The sequence below is a fragment of the Gopherus flavomarginatus genome, chromosome 7, assembly GCF_025201925.1.
Source record: "Gopherus flavomarginatus isolate rGopFla2 chromosome 7, rGopFla2.mat.asm, whole genome shotgun sequence".
Lineage (NCBI taxonomy): Eukaryota > Metazoa > Chordata > Testudines > Testudinidae > Gopherus > Gopherus flavomarginatus.
The window spans coordinates 115,756,618-115,769,853 of NC_066623.1; the positions used below are offsets into that span (position 1 = coordinate 115,756,618).

At 44.6% G+C, this 13,236-nt stretch overlaps 1 protein-coding gene across 14 annotated transcripts in view; it reads right to left on the bottom strand.

Moving 5' to 3' along the window:
• The window catches only part of ST3GAL3 (ST3 beta-galactoside alpha-2,3-sialyltransferase 3), a 464,990-nt gene that overhangs the window by 370,713 nt on the left and 81,041 nt on the right, over nt 1–13,236 (bottom strand). Inside the window, exon 1 of one of the 14 annotated variants that reach the window (XM_050961197.1) lies at nt 12,667–12,688. The exons of the other annotated variants lie outside the window; for them this stretch is intronic. The gene's annotated coding sequence lies outside the window, so the exon portion shown is untranslated. Of the gene's footprint in view, nt 1–12,666; nt 12,689–13,236 lie in introns of those variants that run through there. 14 annotated transcript variants of the gene reach the window in all.

The window sequence follows — 13,236 nt, forward strand, 5'->3', positions numbered from 1 at the left end:
AATGCCAGATTGTTATCAGTCAGTACAAAATCATTTTGGAGTTAGAAAATCCATGAGGGGGAGCCACTGTCATGCAAGTGTTTAGGGCCACTGTCCCCTGACACACAGGACTGAGACTCTTGGCAATGTGCAAGAAATAGTGGATAGATTTGTGGCCACGGGGTTCCTGAAGTGTGGTAGAGCAATAGATGGAACACATATCCTATCTTGGGACCAGCCCACCATACTACTGAGCACATCAACAGAAAGGAAGACTTTTGGTAGATCTAAGAGTCTTTGGCAAATTACCTCACTAGTAATTTAAATTATGTATTTTTTGATTTTTGCCTGCCGTAAGATAACTACTGCTGTGCCTGAGACTTTGCCTGCCACTATGAACTGTGTGGTGCTTGCTGTCCATATATAAATATGGCTAGGTGTTTTCCTGAGGCTATAAATTCTGTGGTACTTGATGCACATTTATAAGTATTGTTTGATTTCTTGACTGCAGCTATCCATTCTGCAATATTTGTTCTGAACTAATAAAGATACTTTGTTCCATTGTGGCTACACATACACCAATCTGTGGTTTGCACGCGTAAGTGTATGTGAAGCTAGAGTTTTCCTTGTTCCCCAGTGTGGAGTGGTAGGGATAAAGATGTGGTCCATAATAACACGTGACATACTCGAAGATGTAAGGAGCAGCAACCATGGAGTTTTTCCAGGAGTTGAAAGGCTGATGAGTCCAGGATTTGTGGACCAGTACATCAACCGGGTCTGCAGCATTTGGGTTTTCTGCCTAAGACGACAAATTGTCCTAGTGCATTTCCCACTCCTTGTCCTCCTGGGACTCCCAGGCCTTTTGCCTGTCCTCTCGGTCCTTCTCCATGCTCTCAGTCATATTGGCCTTCCAAGCCCTCTGTTCACAGCCCAGGGAGGCCCTGGCTTGTGGGATTTCACAGAACATGTCCTCCTTAGTCCTCTTCCTTCTCATCATGGTCAGGAATTCTGCAGGTGTGGAAGGGGCTCCCCTCCAGGCCACCAAGTCAGAAGCTGCTGCTAAGAACAGATGCACCATTAGATTTTCAGTCACAATGGAAAGGGAAAGAGATGTTTCACAACTCCCTTCCCATATTCCCATCAAGACTTTGAAGAAGAAATGCCCATTGACACTTCAGCTATGGGGATCCTCGGTACAGCACCGTGTTCCAGCTCCAGCCATGGTGAGTGCAGTGTGGTAGGGAGGAAGGGTTGGGGGGTGAAGTTCTGTTGTATGAAGCTATACAATTTCAGCCACTATTCCACGGATACAAGTAGAAGGCTGGGCAGTGAACATTGGCACTATTTTTCACTGGCAGTGGAGATTTTGGCTGATGTCTTATTCCTGAATGTCACAAAGGCACAGAGAACTAAGCTGCTACTGGTTTCCCCTAAGCCACCTAGGCACATGTCACTAGCTTGTTTGCTGCAACAGTACCAGCCAACCTCACTGCAGAGTTGCATGGCAAAGTTCCTATTGCAGAGGAAGAAATAAGGCCGCCAACCCTAGAAACCTTTGGAAGGGGATTGCAGAGTATTCTCACGCAAGTTAAGCGAGATCTCTCGGGGGATAAAAGGGACATCTTTCTTCACATAAACAAAGTGCTCCCCAATGCCCCCTCCCAATGCAACAAGGAACTGAAAGGCAGATACCGACTCTACCTCTGTTCCACCATTACCCTACCACTGGACACTAAATGGATGTGGATCATGTAATCAGAGTGCCATAGTACTGTGCAGGAATTGGTTCTGAATTTATCTTTTTAACTTTTTATTTTCTCATGGTATACCAATAAAACAATGAAAAGTCAATATCTTTGTCTTGTCCATATGTGGATAGGCCAGGCGCCATCTTTAAATGGCAGGGGAAAGGGGGAAGGAAAAGCAACTAGAACATTTTAAGAACAAATGCATCCACAGAGTTACTGGAACTCCTTTCCCCTTCATGAGCAGTTCATCTGCACTTGCCTGGTGGGACTGGTTAGACTCCTGCTGAGTTTCAAATGAATCCTGGCTCGTGGCATCATTGGAGTCACCCACCATGTCTTCCCCCCTCCTCCTCCTCACTGTTCAAGGCAGGAGTCTCTATCTTGGGCTCCTCAGAGGTACACACAGTGGTCTATGTGGTGCTGGTGGGGTCCCTGCAAAGTACGGCATGCAATTCATTGTAAAAACGGCAAGTCTGATGGGCAGCACTAGATTTCTTGCTGCTCTCCCTCATCTTGTGATATCCCTAGTAAAGTTCCTTTGTTTTCACATGGCACTGCTGCTGATCCCTGTTGTACCCCTTTGCCTGCATCCCCCATGCAATCTGCTCAGAGACATCCTCTTTTCCACAGCTGGTCCACAGCGGGGGCTTGCACAGCCTCTTCTCCCCACAGGCCCAGGAGATCCAACATTTCTTGCCTGCTCCAGGCAAAAGCATGTTTAGTAACCCTGTGTGTGCATGGAGCCATGGCTAGTTGGATACATACAACAAAAGTGAGCTGCAAGGTGTGCTTGCCAAAACAGGCAACCAGGAAAACACCAGGGTTTTTAAAGGGGAGGACAGAGCTCTGGTCTGTGACTCCTGGGCAATAGAGTTTACAGTTGTGACCCTGTGACAATGATTACTTTGGACAGGGGCATTGTGAGACACTAGCTGGAGAACTGATAGGATCAACATAGGTCATGCAGTGTCTACACTCACACTGCATTGACCAAAATAGGTCAATCACAGATCTGCAGCATTCAGGGACATGGTTTTAGTACATCGCTGTAGCGGGATGCTTGTGCTAGCCAGAGACAAATTTGAGTGCAGACACATGCATAAACAAGTCAACGCAGAGTGACTTACATGGACCTCACTTTGTAATGCAGAGGAGGCCTAAGTTGTTAATGACTTGTATCTAATTGTTATGATTACATAGACTGCAGGCAGATCAGGGCAACAGCTCAGGTGACTCTTCAGAGAAGCCATAGTAACAGAGGTAACTCAGACCAATCACCATTTGTTTTGCAAGCCTATCAATTGTAATGAGTCAGTGATATGACAGAGTTTGAAGAGGTGTCAGGAGTTCTCACTGGTAGCTTGGTAGACTCAACTATCACTGCTCTTTAAAGACTACACGGCTGCATGACAGTTTAGACTGTTCTCAGTGGTGGCAGATGACGGAACAAGGTGCAGTGGTCTCAAGTTGCAGTGGGGGAGGTCTAGGTTGGATATTAGGAAAAACTATTTCACTAGGAGGGTGGTGAAGCACTGGAATGGGTTACTTAGGGAGGTGGTGGAATCACCGTCCTTAGAGGTTTTTAAGGCCCAGCTTGACAAAGCCCTGGCTGGGATGATTTAGTTGGCTTGGTCCTGCTTTGAGCAGGGGGTTGGACTATCTGACTTCCTGAGGTCTCTTCCAACCCTGGTCTTCTGATTCTGTGATTAGGCAGCAGTGTTTAAAAGGTTTCCTATGGCACTGCTGCCTCAGCTCCACTGGTCACAGAGGCAGGACTGCTAGAGGGACTGAAGCAGGACAACAGGGAAAGTGTTAAAATACAGAGAGACACTGACTCAAGGACTGGGCTCTCCCATTCCTCCTATCACACAGCACTTATCTCTGTAACATAGCCCTCTAAACCAATAAATCAACTGCAACTTAGGGCCAAAGTTACCAGTTACATTGTGCTGCTCCAATATGTCCTTAAAAAATAAAAAAGTTAAAAAGGAAATTAAGGGTGATAATACAGGTCTTCAAATCATTAGCAATATAGTAAGGTAGCATTCCCTTCAGGTTTCTAGTTTGGCGCATGAATGAAACTTTTAATAATTATTTAAAATGCCAAGGAAATTCCGAGATCCAAAAAAATAAAAGGGTATTAAGGTTGAGAGTGTCTATTAGTGACTTATCATCATGAAGAGAAAAATATATAGAAAAAACTCAAATGTGTCTTTAAAAATCAGTTTAAAACTAATGTGAGATCGATCACAAACACTAAAATGCCATCATATGGTTATTGAATGGATGTTGCTATGGGACAGAGTTAAGGTTGTCTGAGTGCCTTACTGGTGTATTTCCATACTCCAGCATGTTTGATTTCTTTTAGATTTAATTGCAAGTCTAAATTTCCTGGGTTTGTAATGTAATGTTTTGTTGCAATACTTTTTACCCTTAAGTTACTATCAGGTACTTTCAACCTTAATTCTAAGAACTTTTTTGTCTGGGAATTATACGAGTGATAATGTTTTGCACTTATTTATCCAAAACTGTCAAAAAGTGCTTTATGAGGTTGGGTATTAATCATCTTTTTAATTAAAGGATGCTATCTACACAAAATTAAATGAAAATTAGATGAACTCCACAATTTTCATGCCCTCAACCTGCTTTACAGTCCACTGCATCTGAACTAGCCAGTCCTTGCCCTTACATTGACATAGGATTCAATCACTTTCATCTTTCCTTTCCCTTTTGGGTAAACTATATAAAACTCTTAAAATACTCACATTTCTCTCAGTTTTAACTACATTTGCAAGAAAATCAACATTAAGGAAGTTCTATTACAACAAAAGGAGTAACCAGTGCTCCTGAAATGTAAATACTTCCACCATGGAACATGTGCTCTTGGGTTTCTCTGAAAATGATCTACTATTTCTGATTCAAAGCCAGTGGTCAAAAGCCTCCCAAAAACATAAAGCATACATCATCTTGCCTAGCTGCCAAAAGAATTGTCAGCAAGCTCACAGCAGCTTTACACTGACACTTCCCCGCTCTCTCAGTTCTACTGAGAACATAAAAAAAAATGACAGGCAGGATTAAGGTACAAGAAAAGAGGCAAATAAGGGATATTCTATCTTCTGACAAAGAGCACTTTACAGGTACCCGCTGTCGAAAGTGGCAATGCCCTACTTTTTTCTTCATTACTAAGACCCAAAACAGGACATTTATTGAATGAAAGTTGACATTTAACAGACCCAGCCTGTGGATCTGTTTTCCATTGCTGTCTTTGCATGGTTGCAGTGCCTTAATTGGCAGCATCACCATCATTTGAATTTCAAGAGGTTACTGGCTTTTCATTCCCTTCAGGCTCACTGGCTCCATACTGCAGTGAAATTTGTGATTTAATGTGTTCTACAATAAAGAAAGTATCAGAGGGGGAGCCGTGTTAGTCTGGATCTGTAAAAAGCAACACAGAGTCCTCTGGCACCATACAGACTAACAGAAGTATTGGAGCATAAGCTTTCATGGGTGAATCCGTCTGACGAAGTGGGTATTCACCCACGAAAGCTCATGCTCCAATATGTCTGTTGGTCTATAAAGGTGCCACAGGACTGTCGCTTTTTACAATAAAGAAAAACAGTGCACATCTCTAGCCACCAAAGAACCATGATTTATTTCTAACCCCTAAATACAGAGAGATGTGAAACATGTGTTCCTCCAAAAAAAAAAAAAATGCAACTCTAATATACCAGGAGTAAAGATGTTCTAGAATGAAGTCACTTAAGAGGAAATGTGAACAGCACAGCTCTTAGCAGGTTAAAAACTGATCTTCTCACACAACGTTTTCAACAGATATAGGATCTGAAAGCTGTCAAAATTCAAAATCAGAGAAAGACCGTGGTAGCTCTGCTCAGTCATGTGCTGCGATTCCCATTTCTAGGTTGTTGGGTTTTTTTGGTTTGATCTCATAAGAAAAAGAACCTCCTTCATCAGAACAGCTTTGAGGCACATTAAGTTGCTGGTCATCTCTATATGCAGAAAGCTGCAGGGCAATAAAAAAACTATTGAAAGTGCAGAAGCAAATTATGAAACTATGTAGTCCCTAGACAAATATATGTGGAGTCTTTTGAAAGAAAAAAACAAACATTCTATTCACTATACTGAACATAAAAATATAATGAATCTCTTTAAATTAGCACTTGGCAAAGAAATAATCCAGTGAGAAAAATAAACTCCCAGAGCACCAAAAAGTTACATACAGAGAAGTATTTGAGCTGAACAAGGATCAGAGGACTTAGAACCAACTCTAAGCACCTAACTAAAGCAAGTTTCATGAATCAACACAACCCTCTTAAATCAACACATCTGCTAGTTGCTTAACCCTCTCTGGCTCAGTGTTACAGGTCCTGATCTGTATCCACTGTAGGTTTCGCATGCGTGCCATGCACATAGAGCCAGATAATTTGAAAGCAGTGTCCTTTGGTCCACAGATGCTCCCTGGCTTATCTCATGCCTCTGACTGATGGGATAACGGGCATGGCAGACAGATTGCCTCTCCAGTTCCTTCTCTACCACGCATCAGATAAGATGCAAAGCAGAGGAGAAGTAGGCAGACAGTGGAATACAGAAAGGGACCACATATCCTGAAGAACCTCCAGTTACAGGTAAGTAAACCTCCTCCTCTTCTTCAAGTGATGATCCCTATTGTATTCCAAAGTGAGTGATTGACAAGCAGTACTTAAGTAGGGAGGAAGGAGGGTGTGAAGATGTAGACGTAGGGCTGAGCGGAGTACCATTTTCCCAATGGAGCCATCAGCAGAAGAGTTCTGCACCAATACATAATGTCTCACAAATGTGTGAACGGAGCACCACGTGGCCACTTTACAGATGTCAAGGAGGGTATCTCCTGAAGATATGCCAGAGATCTTACTTGCACTCTGGTGCAATGAGCTTTTACCGGGGATGGGAAGGTTCCAAAACTGCTAAGAGTAGAATGCAACCAGAGACCCATTCGGAGATTCTCTGAGTGGATTTGACATGCCCTCTGACTCTTTCTGCAATAACAACCAACTGTCTCAGGGATTTCCTGAGTGGTTTTGTTCTCTGTCAGTAGGCCTGCCAAGCACTGAGGGAATGGAGTCTTTGTTCCTCTGTGGAAGTGTACAGATTTGGGAAGAACACAGTAAAGGAATGGACTAGTTAAGGTAAAATTCTGAAAACTACTGTAGGTATGAATTTGGGGTGTAGACACAAAGAAACCTTATTGTTATGGAATATAGCATATGAAGGATCTGCCTCTTTGGTGTGCCCAAGAATAGAAATATTTTCATTTAGCTAAGTAACATTTTCTAGTAGTGTCCATTCTATTAGAGAGGTGGTCTCATATGGCTGTGGAGCATGAAAGTTCTAAGGACGATGCCCATCCAAATACCAAGCCCTGAGGTAGAGCAGACATGGATCAGGGTGTTTGATCTTGCCATTCCTCTAGGTCAGGCGCTTGGAACACTGGGATGATTGGTGGGACGATTGTTGGTCGGGATCATATGCATGGAAAGTTGGGAAATCAGAACTGTCTGGGCCAGAAGGGGGCAATCAGGATGACCCACACTCTGTCCTGCTGGATTTTGTGTAGAATTTATGGCAGGAGAGGTAGTGGAGGGAAGACATAGTTGAATTGGTCCAACCAAGGCACAGGCAAAGCATTGTCCTGGGAGTGGCAATCTAGGGCTCCTCAGAGCAATACATGGTATATTTCCTGTTTGCTTGAGAGGCAAACAGATCCCTAGTTCCCCATCAAGTTAAAATATTGTACAGTACCAAGTCGTGGAGCTCCCACTCGTGGTCAACTGTGAAATGTCTGCCGAAGGAATCTGCAAGCATATTTTGCTTTTCCAGAAGGTAGGCTGCTGACAGGGTGATTTGATTGCTGATATGCCAGTTCCAGAGGCTGTATGCTTCTGCACACAGGGAGGTGGATCTTGCTTCACCCTGCTTGTTGATGTAGAAGACAGTCATAACATTGTCCAGCATTATAAGGAAATGGTGAGTGCAAATGAATGCAAGAAAGGACTCGCATGCTTTCTGGACTGCTCGCAGCTCCAGGATGTCTCAGACATCCAGAAACCTCAGGGCGTGTGGCTGTTCATGTGGGCCACCCCAGCCTAATAGGGATGTGTCCATAACAATGATCCTGTCTGGAGAGGAAGGGAGAAAGGGGATGCCCATACATCTATTAAGGGTTTGTCCGCAACAACAGGGAAGACACTAACTTGGCTGGAATTGTCACCATGAGGTTGATGGAATGGCAGCTTGAGAAGTATACCAACTGCAGCCAAGTTTGAAGGCAACGAAGGTGGAATCTGGAGAACGGGGTGACATATGGGTATGAGGCCATGTGAACTAGGAGAAACAGACATGTCTTGACCAGTACTCGATGGCTGCTTGTGACATGAGCTATGATATTGTTCGTTAACTGGAACCTGTCCTTAGACAGGTCTGATCTTGCGGTGGTAGAATTTAAGGTTGCCCCAATGAAGTCCAGAGACTGCGTGGAGCTGAGAACAGATTTTTCAGTGTTTATGCTGACTCCCAGTGAGGAGAGGAGGTGTTGCATCATGGAAATTGATGCACAGGTTCCCCGTGAGGACTGGCAACAAGGAGCCAGTCATTGACGTACGGGAAGACAATGAGACCACAACATCTGACATGGGCCGCTACTACCAAGAATATCTTGGTAAAGATTCTGGGGGTGGTCACTGTTTTGAATATTTAGGACTGAAAATGGTTGGAGCCCATCATGAATCTGAGAAAGCGTCTGTTGGCGAGATGAATGTCTGCATGAAAGCTGGTGTCCCTTATACTGAGAGCCATGAACCACATGCCCTTTTCTAAAGATGGAACTATCACTGCCAATATGATCATGGAAAATCTGAGTTTGCAAATGAAGCAGTAGAGATGGGAGAGGTCAAGGACTGGTCTTCAACCGCCCTTCTTTTTGGATATCAAAAAGCAGGTTGAATAAAATCCTCTCCCTTGATATTGAGGAGAAATAAGTTCAATCACTCCTCATAGCAGTAAGGAGATCATCTCTTGTTTGACAATACTCTTGTGAGCGTGGTCCCCGAAGGGGACAGGAAGGGAGGTTTGGGCAGAGGTAGGGATGTAAACTCTATCATATTGCCAGATACTGCGCCTTACCATGATGTGCGCTTCCCCAAGGCAGTGCAAGCAGAGCTGGTGGTTGTCACTGACCTAGAAGAATTGTGGTTAGGAAGCACCCAGTTTGAAGCCTGGAGCCCTGGACATAGTCCGGTACTCAAATGGGGCATTGAGTGGGAGGTCTCCCCTGGTTTTTCAGGCTAATCTAATGCTAAACAGTAAAAACTATTAAAACCTATATGATTATTTTGTAAAACAAAGTTGAAACTGCAGACACTAAAGGTTGCAACTTGAACTATGCAGCGGGGAGAAGGAACAGGAGAGGTGGTTGGTCCACCCACCTTTTACCCCTTAGGGATTGTAGACTGTAGGCATGAGGTGAGCCAGGGCACACGAGGACCAACAGACACTGCTTTCAAATTCTCCAGCTCCAGGAGCATGGTGCACATGAGTAACCCTCAGTGGAATACAGTAGGGACCACCACTCGCAGAAGAACAGCCGTTTCAACATGACCATCTTCAAAATGTTGAATGGCTTCAAGCTAGACATATAAGAAACTGCCAGCTCAATTTCACCATGAGTTGGAACTTCAGAAATTGAGAGTTGCCAAGAGTAATTTCCAATTTGAAATGTATTCAATTTCCGCAAAAAAAAAAATAAATCAGGGTATTTTCAGGAAGACAAGTGTTCTGTAACATTCTGTGACAGAACCTAATTTCTTATTAGTGTTTCCAGGCACCTGCTACCACAAGCCAGGATTTCATAGACTCACTGAGATTAACACTTTACAGTTTCACCATTTTTGGATTATTCCACTAGCAGAGCTCCTCATAAATGGCAATAGTTATTTTATTAATCTTATTATGGAGAAGCAGCTGCCTTCCCTCCCCAGTGCAACCGCCCATGGCTAGCCAACTAACAAAGACTTACTGCACGCAGGCCTGTGACCCAGTCCAGACTGGAAAATGGCCGCTTCCCAGTCTGCGTCAAGCCCACAGTCTCTCCATTTTTGATAGTAAGTTTTTATTGACTTCATGGAGATATACAATTATACAATGAAAGGAAGGAATGCAGCTCCCAAGGGAAAAAAAGATCAATAGACTAGGATGCAGGGAAAGAAAGGCATAAGTACAAGAGAGGAGGAGGAGAAGAGCCCATAGGGCACCAGTGCAGACTTTCTGATTTCCCTGAGGGTGCTCGACCCCCGCTTTGCCTCAGGCCCTCCTTTATCGAAGGCTCCACCCCCTGCCCTGCCTCGTCCCATCTCTGCTCCGCCCCTTCCCCACCTCTTCACATCCCTTCCCCCAAGAGTGCCCCCTCCCAGCACCTGCTGCCTGCCACAGAACAGCTGATCAGGAGCAGGTGGAAGACACTGGGGTGGGGAGGAAGAGCTGATCAGCAGGGCCTGCTGGTGGGTGCTGAGAACCCACAATTTTTTTTCCATGAGTGCTGCAGCCCCAGACCACCCAGAGCTGGCACCTATGCCACAGGGTGATTAGCAAAAGTGGAAGCTTGATATAGACATTTATAGTGCATAACAATGGACCACTGATCACTCATTCAAGGAATAAAACATCGCATTTCCAAATAGTTTAAAGTCCTATTTATTTGGATTTTTAAAAAATTGTAAAAGAACACCTCCGAAGGTGGGAGGGGGATCAGGGCTGGTGCAGGGGGTTTGGGCGCAGGAGGAGGTCAGGGGTGCAGGCTCCGGGCAGCACTTAGCTCAAGCAGCTCCCAGAAGCAGTGGCATGTCCCCCCTCCAGCTCCTACGCAGAGGCTGTACACCATGAGCCCGCCCCCATCATGCACTGCAATCCATTCCCAGAACTCCTAGTGGCAGAAGGTGGCAACTTGCACAGTGGGATAGCTTAGACTCTGTAAGGTGTTTGACTTGCTACCGCACAAGTTTTTGATTAAAAAACTAGATAAATATAAAGTTAACATGGCACATGTTAAATGGATTAAAAACTGGATAACTGATAGGTCTCAAAAGGTAACTGTAAACATAGAATCATCACCAAGTGGGCACATTTTAGTGGGGTCATGCAGGGATCTGTTCTTGGCCTTATACTAGTTAGCGTTTTTATTAATGACTTAGAAGAAAACATAAAACCATCAGTGATAAAGTCTGCAGGTGACACAAACAACTGGGAAGTAGTAAACCATGAAGAAGACGGGTCACTGACAGAGAGCGATCTGGATTGCTTGGTAGACTGGGTGCAAGCAAACAATATGCCTTTTAATATGGCTAAATATAAACATAAATATCTAGGAACAAAGAATGTAAGCCATACTTACTTGATGAGGGACTATCTTGAGAAGCAGTAACTGAAAAAGATGTGGGAATCGTGGTGGATAATCAGATGAACATGAGCTGCCAGTGTGACACTGTGGCCAAAAGGGACAAATCAGGGGCGGCTCTAGGTATTTTGCCGCCCCAAGCACGGCAGGCAGGCTGCCTTCGGCAGCTTGCCTACGGGAGGTCTCCAGTCCAGTGGATTTGGCAGCATGCCTGCAGGAGGTCCGCCGAAGCCACAGGACCAGCGGACCCTCCACAGGCATGCCACCGAAGGCAACCTGCCGGCCGCTCTCGCGATGACCGGCAGAGTGCCCCCTGTGACTTGTCGCCCCAGGCACACGCTTGGCGTGCTGGTGCCTGGAGCCGCCCCTGTGGATAATACAATCCTTAGATCCATGAACGTGGGAATCTCAAATAGGAGCAGAAAGGTTATTTTACTTCTGTATTTGTCACTACTGCAACCATTGCTGGAACAGTGTCTCTAGTTCTGTTGTCCACAATTGAAGAATGATGTTTATAAACTGAAGAGGATTCAGAGAAAAGACACAAGAATGACTGATTAATGTATTAGAAAATATGCCTTATAGTGAGACTCAACTGGCTCTGTAGATATGGGGAAAGCAGTGGATGTGATATACCTTGGTTTTAGCTAAGATTTTGATACAGTCTCCCATGGTATTCTTGCCAGCAAGTTAATAAAGTATGGATTGGATGAATGGACTATAAAGTGGATAGAAAGCTGGCTATATTGATGGGCTCAATGGGTAGTGATCAACAGCTCGATGTCTAGTTGGCAGCCGGTATCAAGCGGAGTGCCCCAGGGTTCGGTCCTGGGACCGGTTTCTTCTACATCTTCATTAATGCTCTGGATGATGGGATGGATTGCACCCTCAGCAATTCTGCAGATGACACTAAGCTGGGGGGAGATGTAGATTTGCTGGAGGATAGGGATAGGGTCCAGAGTGACCTAGACAAATTGGAAGATTGGACCAAAAGACATCTGATGAGGTTCATCAAGGACAAGTGCAGAGTCCTGCACTTAGGACGGAAGAATCCCATGCACCGCTACAGGCTGGGGATGGACTGGCTAAGCAGCAGTTGTGCAGAAAAGAACCTTGGGATTACAGTGGACAAGAAGCTGGATATGAGTTGTGCCCTTGTTGCCAAGAAGGCTAACGGCATATTGGGCTGCATTAGTAGGAGCATTGCCAGCAGATGGAGGGAAGTGATTATTCCCCTCTATTCAGCACAGGTAAGGCCACATCTGGAGAACTGTGTCCAGTTTTGGTTCCCACACTACAGAAAGGATGTGGACCAATTGGAGAGAGCCCAACAGAGGGCAATGAAAATTATTAGGGGGCTGGGGCACATGACTTATGAGGAGAGACTGAGGGAACTGGGCTTATTTAGAGAAGAGTGAGGAGTGGGGGATTTGATAGCAGCCTTCAGCTACCTGAAGCGAGGTTCTAAGAGGGTGGTGAAGCACTGGAATGGGTTACCTAGGGAGGTGGTGGAATCTCCTTCCTTAGAGGTTTTTAAGGCTCAGTTTGACAAAGCCCTGGCTGGGATGATTTAGTTGGAGTTGGTCCTGCTTTGAGCAGGGTGTTGGATTAGCGGACCTCCTAGAGTCTCTTCCAACCTTAATCTTCTATGATTCTGTGATTCAAGGAGCTCGACCTGTTTAAATTAACAAAGAAAAGGTTAAGGCATGGCTTGGTCATAGTCTATAAGATATACATGATATCTTAGTCTGGCAGATAAAGATTTAACAATATCCAATGGCTGGAAGTCAAAGCCAGACAAATTCAAATTAGAAATAAGGTGTAAACTTTAACATAGAGGATAATTAACCATTGGAACAATTTACCAAGGGTCATGGTAGATTCTCCATCACTGGCAATTTTTAACTCAAGACTGGACATTTTTCTAAAAGATCTGCTTTAAGAATTAAATTGGAGAAGTTCTACGGCCTGTATACAGGACGTCAGACTAGATGACCATAATAGTCCCTTCTGTCCATGGAATCTATGAATGAGGGTAAATTGCAAATCCAGGAAGACAGCTGCATG